Here is a 10,594-nt window from a genome sequence, read left to right as displayed (position 1 = left end):
GTCTGCCCGGCGTGAGGGGCGCTCTGAAGCAGAGCGCCCCTCGCGCGGGGCAGCAGGCTGCTATCCGCAGCCTAGGCAGCCCTGCGTGAACTCTTCTGAAGGCTGGCGGGGGAGAAGGGCTTTTCTTCCCACCGCCAGCCTTCAGAACAGCCTTCTGAATGTTGGTGGTGGGGAGGAAAACCTTCCTCCCACCGCAAGTCTTCAGGACAGGTCCGGGAACAGAGGAGAAGCGCTGCAGTGTCCAGGCTGAATGATGGGGGTAGAGAAGCTCCTTCAGGTATACTGGGCTGTTTTCATTTAGGGCTTTAAATGTCAGCACCAACACTTTGAATTGTGCTTGGAAATGTACTGGTGTGAATTTCTCCCTTAATATGCACAGATTTGTAAACAATTTTGTATATTTTTAGCAAAACAAGCTTCCCATATATACTGCATTTTTAAATGCTATTTTCACTAACATAATGTATGCCTAGCATTAGACATTAGTCAGCTGGATAACTGCATTGTAAAATTAGAAGTGTAGCTTTTAAGGAATGGCTGAGTTTTGAAAAAGCGTTCATTAGAGAAGTTTGGCTATAAAAGTGCACAGTACCATATTTCTCTTCATGCCTAGTGACACTTAACACTTTACCAAAGAATCATGACCAATTAACCCTGCACTTGTGTGGACCCTGGGAAGTGTGCTGAGGCCATAGGAGGCACTAGATCGCCCTCTCATATTCAGAGAAAAATGGGTCTGGCCTCAGAAATTCCTACTCACTTATACTCAGAGTAGAAGCATTGAAATTAATGGACAGTACTAACTTAGTTCATAATTTGCTAACAGTCTACTTTGCATATAACTTAGTTGGCTAAAACGTAATAATAATCTTTTTTATTGTTAGCAAATATTTAACAGTAATAATATTTAATGTCCCTCAAACACCAAGTATATTTGTGCTAACTTGCAGACCATTTTATGAGCATCTGAATCTTCAAACAAACATATAATGATTTTTAATTACGATGAAGATGAAAAGCGAAAAATTTTGAAGGGAGAAAAATAGATATAAAAGTAACAAATGCAATAAAGTACTTGGGAATAAATATAACAAGAAACTTAGAAAATTTAGAAGAAGAGAATTGTAACAAATTAAAGAGGGGAATTAAGGAAAAACTGAAGGAATATAAGAAAATTAAGCTTTCAAGGTTTGGAAGAGTGGTGATAATTAAAATGAACATTAAATTCTAGAATAATTTTATCTAGAATGTTACCAATTAAGATATCGGAGTCAGAGATAAAGGGTTGGCAAAGTACAATTAATAAATTTTGTAATGGAGATAAGAAACCCAGAATTAATAAAAGAAGATGGTATAAACCCCAGAAAATAGGTGGACTGGGTCTCCTCAACATAAAGTTATATTATATATCAAATCAGTTAAGATATATTATAGATGGGATAGCAGAACAAAGAGAGTTAGAGTGGTTAGAGAGTGGTACACAAGAAATGAGGGAGAAGTTAGTGAATATATTTTTTTATCAAACCAAATAGGCAATGGTGGCAGAATATTGAAAATCCCATATTAAGAAACATCATTGAGATATGGGCGAAATATAAAGGAAAACTGATACCCGTAAATTCCCCGCTAACCCCGATGGTGATGATAGAAGATTTCCCAGTAAATTTAAACAAGGAAATTGGAAAAGAAGCGAAAGAGAGGGAAATACTTAAAGGAACGGGTGGAGAAAATGGGAAGCAAAGAACAAATAAGAGAAGCTTTAACAAGAAGCAAAATAACTTGGTTTTACTTTATACAACTGGAACAATGGACAAAGAAGTGGTTAAGGGAAAACAAGGTATGCAAAGAATATACAAAATTTGAAAAAAAATGATTATATAAAGGAGAGACAAAGAAGACAATATAGTTATAAAAAGGGGAAACCAGCGAAATTTATAAAGTATTAGTAGAAATGTAGAATCAACAAGATCATTTAAAACAGGTGTGGGAAAAGGAGCCAACATGGCAGATAAATAGTTAAAGCTGGGGGAAAATATGGGAGAAACACACTCTGAAAATGTTGCCTATAAAGATAAAAGAAAATTACTACAAGTTAGTATGAAGATGGTACTTAACACCTATAAGATTAAATAAATAAACAAGGAATATTTGGTGTTATGTTGGAATCATAGAATCATAGAATCATAGAGTTGGAAGAGACCACAAGGGCCATCGAGCCCAACCCCCTGCCAAGCAGGAAACACCATCAGAGCACTCCTGACATATGGTTGTCAAGCCTCTGCTTAAAGACCTCCAAAGAAGGAGACTCCACCACACTCCTTGGCAGCAAATTCCACTGTCAAACAGCTCTTACTGTCAGGAAGTTCTTCCTAATGTTTAGGTGGAATCTTCTTTCTTGTAGTTTGGATCCATTGCTCCGTGTCCGCTTCTCTGGAGCAGCAGAAAACAACCTTTCTCCCTCCTCTATGTGACATCCTTTTATATATTTGAACATGGCTATCATATCACCCCTTAACCTCCTCTTCTCCAGGCTAAACATGCCCAGCTCCCTTAGCCGTTCCTCATAAGGCATCGTTTCCAGGCCTTTGACCATTTTGGTTGCCCTCCTCTGGACACGTTCCAGTTTGTCAGTGTCCTTCTTGAACTGTGGTGCCCAGAACTGGACACAGTACTCCAGGTGAGGTCTGACCAGAGCAGAATACAGTGGCACTATTACTTCCCTTGATCTAGATGCTATACTCCTATTGATGCAGCCCAGAATTGCATTGGCTTTTTTAGCTGCCGCGTCACACTGTTGGCTCATGTCAAGTTTGTGGTCAACCAAGACTCCTAGATCCTTTTCACATGTACTGCTCTCAAGCCAGGTGTCACCCATCTTGTATTTGTGCCTCTCATTTTTATTTTTTTTTGCCCAAGTGCAATACTTTACATTTCTCCCTGTTAAAATTCATCTTGTTTGTTTTGGCCCAATTCTCTAATCTGTCAAGGTCATTTTGAAGTGTGATCCTGTCCTCTGGGGTGTTAGCCACCCCTCCCAGTTTGGTGTCATCTGCAAATTTGATCAGGATGTCCTTGAGTCCATCATCCAAGTCGTTGATAAAGATGTTGAATAAGACAGAACCCTGTGGCACCCCACTAGTCACTCTTCTCCAGGATGAAGAGGAACCGTTGATGAGCACCCTTTGGGTTCGGTCAGTCAGCCAGTTACAAATCCACTGAGTGGTAGCATAGTCAAGACCGCATTTTACCAGCTTCTTTACAAGAATATCATGGGGCACCTTGTCAAATGCCTTGCTGAAATCAAGGTAGGCTACATCCACTGCGTTCCCTTCATCTACCAGGGTTGTAATTCTGTCAAAAAATGAGATCAGGTTAGTCTGACATGACTTATTTTTCAGAAATCCATGCTGACTATTGGTGATCACAGCATTCATTTCTAGGTGCTCACAGACTGTTTGCTTAATGATCTGCTCCAGAATCTTCCCTGGAGGGGCTGCCAGGAAACCAGGAATTATGTTCACATGTGGTGGGGGTGTACGTACAAACTTTTTGGCAAAGGATGTTTCAGGTGATAACAGAAATCACAGGGTTAAAGTTGACTGAGAGTCCAGAGGTAGCATTATTATCAATTTACGATGGGGTGGAAGGTTTGCAGGTTATGAAGGACTTACAAACGTATTGACAGCTACATGAGTTATTATAGCTAGGAAGTGGAAGGGGCAAGGTGAATGTAAAACACAAGAATGGTATAAAAAGGCATGGGATATAGCTATTAATGATAAATTAACATGTGCTGTTAAGGTAAGACCGGGAATAGGCAGGAGAAATGATTTTGAGGAGATATGGAAAGTATTTGTAGAATTTGTGCTGCTAAAATGGAAAGGGATCAAACCATCGCAAGAGGTGTTGAAATTTTGGGAGGTTGGATATTTATAATGGAGTGGTCTCGGGGGTGGGGTGCACATTTATATTTATTATAAATAAATAATAAATAAAAAAGGAACAAAGACACAACTAATTTAAAATGACAAAACACTATTTATGTTGTTGTCACCTCACAGAAAACTGACCTTGCATATACCACTCTTTCTTCCTTCAATCTCTCCTCAAAGCCACCTATTCTGTAAAGGCCTTAAGTCCCAGCTGCTAATGAAACTACCCTTAGACACATTTTCCCCTTTGACTACTCACTCCCATGTTCTTTTTCTTCCTCGTTTGCCTCATCCCGGGTGTAATTTCAGATTGTAGGTTCCTTATGACATGAAACTTATTATTATTATTATTATTATTATTATTATTATTATTAAATATATTTTCATTCAGCATTCACCTTAATACTTCAAACCAGTTGTTATTTATTATTTAAGATTTATTTATAAGATTTCTTATCTGCCTTTCACCATAAGGTTACAAGAATAAGATATGCAATTGTGAAGAGGTAAAATGCCTACTAATATGAAAAGAAGTAAAACTGCCCCAGCCAAAATAGAAGTGTATCAGTTCAGGTGGATCCCACAGAATAAAATATCCAAGTGATATCCATCAGCTAACAACTTTACATATTCTCCTTCAAAATATGCTCATTTATCTCTTACTTACAGATGACCACTGGGGCATGAAACAATAATATCTCATTTCAAACAAGTTTCCTCTTGATAGAAATCTAGCATTTCAATTAATCCATAATAAAGACACATTAGTTAGCCTGGATTTCTTTTGGCATTATAAAGTGCATTCCAGCTGCTATCACCTTCCTTTCCTATACTGTATTGTATTCCACAGGTAGCTTGCAAACATCTCAAATAGATTTTCTTTCCAAATAAGTGCATGTTTTTTTCATAATACCATTATGGCATCTGCAGGAGGTCCTTTTCATCTCATAGAAACATCTCTGGGAATAACAGAATGAGGCCTGAGCAAAACTTCCCTAAAGCAATTTCCTTTGAAGTTGACACCCCCCATTGTTCAGATAGTAGAATCAGAAGATCGAGAAGGATAAGAACTATTACTTGGCAATTCCACTCCCGGCCAATTGAGATTTGTTTTCTGCAGCCTAATTTGGGCCAATCTGATGTGAAATGTTTCTGGCAACACTCTGAGAAGATCATTCCAAGGTCTTCTATGTATGATTGAAAGGAGTGCAATTTTCCTCTGGATTGTCTTTCAGATTTTTGCTCGTGTGATTTTTTTAACTGTGGCTACGACTAGATCTGATGTATGGAAGTGAGAGCTGGACCATAAAGAAGGCTGATTGCCGAAGAATTGATGCTTTTGAATTATGGTGCTGGAAGAGACTCTTGAGAGCCCCATGCAAGAAGATCAAATGTATCCATTCTTAAGGAAATCACCTCTGATTGCTCACAGGAAGGACAGATCCTGAAGCTGAGGCTCCAATACTTTGGCCAATACTTCATGAGAAGAGAAGACTCCCTGGAAAAGACCCTGATGTTGGGAAAGATGGAGGGCACAAGGAGAAGGGGACGACAGACGACGAGATGGTTGGATAGTGTTCTCGAAGCTACCAGCATGAGTTTGACCAAACTGCGGGAGGCAGTGGAAGACAGAAGTGCCTGGCGTGCTTTGGTTCATGGGGTCACGAAGGGTCGGACACGACTAAACGACTAAACAACAACACGACTAGATCTAAAGCAGTGGATGGGATGTGGATTTTGAGGGGACCATCTATTGATAGCTGAGCGCAGGTAGCTTCCCAGTGACTTGTTCACCACACTTCTGCTTGCACACACTCACAAACCACCTGTCACCTTGTCCTTGTTCTCAAGCAGGAATAGCTTCAACCTGGGGCCAGGACAGGATAGCTAGTGATGGTGGCTTATCTGAAGATCAAAAAGGTTCCCTAAATCAGGTGTCTGGTGATGGGAAAGATATCTGCTTGAGGCTTTGGAGAGCCCTGCCAGACTAGGTGGACAAAACTGAAGGTGTTTGCAGTGTTGTTGATGCTGGCAGTGTTTTTCCCCCACTGAGGATCATGGGGGTTGTAGTTCAACCACTTTGATCTCTGGTGCAAAATATTACTGTCTTCTTCAGTTAAGAAAGAAGAAACATGGGAGAAGAAGGAGAGGTTTGGCGGGCCTTTTGTATCTTTGAAGGAACTTTGGCCATGTACTTCATGATCCCCAAGATAATTCACACATTTGTTGTTGTTTAGTCATTTAGTCATGTCCGACTAAATGGACCAGAGCATGCCAGGCACTCCTGTCCTCCACTGCCTTCCACAGTTTGGTCAAACTCATGTTGGTAACTTCAAGAACATTGTCCAACCATCTCATCCTCTGTTGTCCCCTTCTCCTTGTTCCCTCAATCTTTCCCAACATCAGGGTCTTTTCCAGGGAGTCTTCTCTTCTCATGAGGTGGCCAAAGTATTGGAGCCTAAGCTTCACGATCTGTCCTTCCACTTAGCACTCAGGGCTGATTTCCTTCAGAATGGATAGGTTTGATCTTCTTGCAGTCCATGGGACTCTCAATTGTCTCCTCCAGCACCATAATTCAAAAGCATCAATTCTTTGGCGATCAGCCTTCTTTATGGTCCAGCTCTCACTTCCATACATCACTACTGGGAAAACCATAGCTTTAACTATATGGACCTTTGTCGGCAAGGTAATGTCTCTGCTTTTTAAGATGCTGTCTAGGTTTGTCATCACTTTTCTCCCAGTAAGCAGGCATCTTTTAATTTCGTGACTGCAGTGATCATGGAGTCCAAGAAAATAAAATCTCTCACTGCCTCCATTTCTTCCCCTTCTGTTCGTCAGGAGGTGATGGGACCAGTGGCCATAATCTTCGGTTTTTTGATGTTGAGCTTCAGACCACATTTTGCGATCTCCTCTTTCACCCTCATTAAGTCACACATACACCTGATGAAATGGACTGTAATCCATGAACGTTTATTCCACATTTAAATGAAGGTGCCACAAAACTCATTCTTGATTGTGATGGTTATTATGGTTCTTATATCCTACTCTTGGTTATTATATCCTACTCTTCTTCTCTCTGAGCACTCAGAGCAGTTTACAAACAAACAGTTCAGTAAGTCAATGAAAATATGCAGATGTACATCCACCAATCCTGACATCTCTCTAATATGTTGTGAAGTGTTAGGGGTTTAATCCGGCCACTTTCTTTCCTTAGATCCATTGATGTTCAACTCTTCATTGGGCCAGTTCTGTTCCTCAGACTGCTTTTTAAAATGTGTAGTGTAATATCTGCAGATTATCAATAGGAATGAAAGCGGCAGAGACAGGAGCTGCAATGTTGCATTATAGCCAAAGCCCATAACAAGGAACTAGTCCTGAGCCAGGCACTTTCCAGCTTTCAGTTCATACTCTTAGCCACTGGAATATATCAGCTCTGGAGGATAAGACTATCAATGGCTACTAACCCTGATGGCTATGTTTTACTTCCACTGTCAAAGGTCATATAGTGGGTAGAGTGTTGTTGCAATTGAGATCTTGTCATGGACATCTGGTTGGCCCACTGTGAGACCAGAGTATTGGACTAGATGGGCCTTTGTCATGATCCAGCCAAAGGTAGATAGCCTCCTTTTACAACTTGTATAGTTTGTTCTCTCTCTCTCTCTCTCTCTCTCTCTCTCTCTCTCTCTCACACACACACACACACACTATTCAATAAGCAGAGTCTTCTACAACTTTGCAGTTTCCACATACCCTCCAAGATTTTCCCAATGAAAATAGGGACATCCTATTTCATAATAATATTTCATAATTTTGTTTATGCCCTCCCCATCTGACTGGGTTGCCCCAGCCACTCTGGGTGGCTTCCAACATATATAAAAACATAATGAAAAATCAAACATTAAAAAACCTTCCCTATACAGGGCTGCCTTCTGATGTCTTCTAAAGGTACTTATGTCCTTGGCTGGGGGGGGGGTTGTACATAACTCCATACCCTCCACCATTTCTCCAATGAAAATAGGGGTGTCCTAAGTAAAAGTGGGACATTCTGGGATTAAATCAAAAACGGAGATGGCTTCTGTAAATCCAGGACGTCCCTGGAAAATAGGGACACTTGGAGAATCTGCTTACATATGTTGCAGGAATATAACTCCCATCATCACTGACCACTGAACTGACCATGGTGGTTGGGCTGATAGATGGTGAAGCCCCGTTTCTTCAGACGGAAGGCAGGGCATAAATTTAATACAGTGGTACCTCTAGTTACAAACTTAATTCGTTCTGCAGGTCCGTTCTTAACCTGAAACTATTCTTAACTTGAGGCGTGCTTTCGCTAATGGGGCCTCTTGCTGCCACTGCGCCGTTGGCACACAATTTCCATTCTTATCCTGGGGCAAAGTTCTGAACTCGAGGTAACTCTTCCTGGTTAGCAGAGTTTGTAACCTGAAGCGTTTGTAACCTGAGGCGTTTGTAACTCGAGGTACCACTGTAAACCATTTGTGGAAAAACATCTGGAGAGCAACAGGTTGGGGAATGGCTGAAGGTTTGACTTTCAGCAGTTATTTTAGAAAGCTGGGGTGAAGAACTTTCACCAGTCTGGCTGGAATTTTGCTTAGGTAGCATTGTATCTCTATCTTGTAATGGCATACGCAACTTCATAAAATATGAATTGGGGGAAGAGATTATCACACAACATAGCAGCAAGTATTCTTTTGAAGCTTAAAGACTTATTCCAAGATTCTGAAGTTGTTGGGTTTGGTTTTTTTCACCATTTCAGAGGAGTGCAAAATACATTGATTCACCTTTTACTTGTGAAGCCTGTTATTTATGTAATCAAGTGTGTTTGTGTGTCCTGGCCATGCTCCAGCTTTATAACTTCAAGGCTAGCGCTCTCCTTCATATCTGCACATTGACTGGGGACTGAATGTGCAAAGAACCTGTATCGTTGAACAGTGAGAGCTCCAAATAATCAGGATACCCACAGAGAGCCTCATGCATACTATATCCAACTCACTTTCTTTTAGAGGAAGTGGGTCCCAGAATCTATCAAAATTCCTAACCGACTGTTTGATTATTGGATTCTGGTGGAGATCTGCCTTCCAAAGTGATATGAGAGATGCCTGAAGGTGTTGAATGGGCATGTGATAATTTAATAGGGTTGATATGTTAGGAGAGCGCAGTTGTGAATAAAAACCACCCACCCTCCCACAACCTGCTCTTCTCCATGTACTGGGGGGCAGGTGAAGATATATACAGGAGGATTTTGAAAGCTTGAATGAGGTTTATTTTGAGAAAGGAAATAGCTGGCAGGGAAAAGGTAATTCACCCTCTCCAGCAGAAAGAATGAAGCACCCCCTCCAGTTCACCTTTTTCCTGGTCCCAACTTGAGAGTCAGCAACTGTCCCAAGTGTGATGGCAGAATGGAAATTTGAACCTGGGTCTCTCCCGTTGCTGAGCCAAACAATTTTCTCATGTCCCCTCCCCCTCCTAACCATCCTATACCAGCTAATGAGAAAAGAAATTTAATTTGAAAATTATCGAAGGGGAAGAGAATAGTTCAAATAAATTATTATGGGTGGGGTGTAGGGGTTTTGCCATGCTTGCCTCACTTTTGTGGTCTCACCAGTGGTCTACAGTCTGCAATTGAAGTCCAAGAGAAGGAATTATTATTATTATTATTATTATTATTATTATTATTATTATTATTTATACCCCGCCCATCTGGCTGGGTTTCCCCAGCCACTCTGGGCGGCTTCCAACAAAGTATTAAAATACAGTGGTCTGTTAAACATTAAAAGCTTCCCTAAACAGGGCTGCCTTCAGATGTCTTCTGAAAGTCTGGTAGTTGTTTTTCTCTTTGACATCTGGTGGGAGGGTTTTCCACAGGGCGGGTGCCACTACCGAGAAGTCCCTCATTGTCCAGGCAGAATGATGGGGGTGGAGACGCTTCTTCAGGTATACTGGACCGAGGCTGTTTAGGGCTTTAAAGGTCAGTACGAACACTTTGAACTGTGCTCGGAAACATACAATGAGGCAGCTCCTCCCACAGGGCTGTTTCAGATCAGAAAGCACGGGGAGCCAGGGAGGATGTAGAGTGCTGGAGAAATCTTTATTGAGATCATGCCGCCTCTGGCCACATTGCAATAATAAGGTAACCTCAAAACCCTGCCTCCTCAGAAATCCCAAACAAATGCTAAAATGCCTAGGAATCATAGAGTTGGAAGGGATCCTGAGGATCATCTAGTCCCATCAAGAACCTACAACCTTGGCATGATCAGCACAATGCTCTAACCAACTGAGCTATCCAGGAATGAGACAGGAAAAAATGGAAGCATTGTTCTAGGAAATGTCTGAGGACTTGAAAGACAGATTTCGACCCAGAGGTAGGTCCAACCATCTAACCATTACACCACACTGGAATTTGCTGGGTCTTCTAAATGCTCAACTTTGTCTAGTTTTTGTCCTTCTGTCTTTCTTTTGACTTTGAATGCCTGTGGATTGCTATACAACCTGATATTACACCCTGCGGACTGTTAGATGAGAAGATGATTAAGGCAAAATTATAGCACGAGACTCTCATAATGTAGTCAATAGGTGACAAAACTTGCTGTACATGTTAAAAGTATTTAGCTAAAGTTTTTTTTTTTAAAAAAAAATAATAATAA

Source organism: Podarcis filfolensis, assembly GCF_964270895.1.
Source record: "Podarcis filfolensis genome assembly, chromosome: 5".
Classification (NCBI taxonomy): domain Eukaryota; kingdom Metazoa; phylum Chordata; class Lepidosauria; order Squamata; family Lacertidae; genus Podarcis; species Podarcis filfolensis.
Note: the sequence above shows the minus strand (reverse complement) of the source record.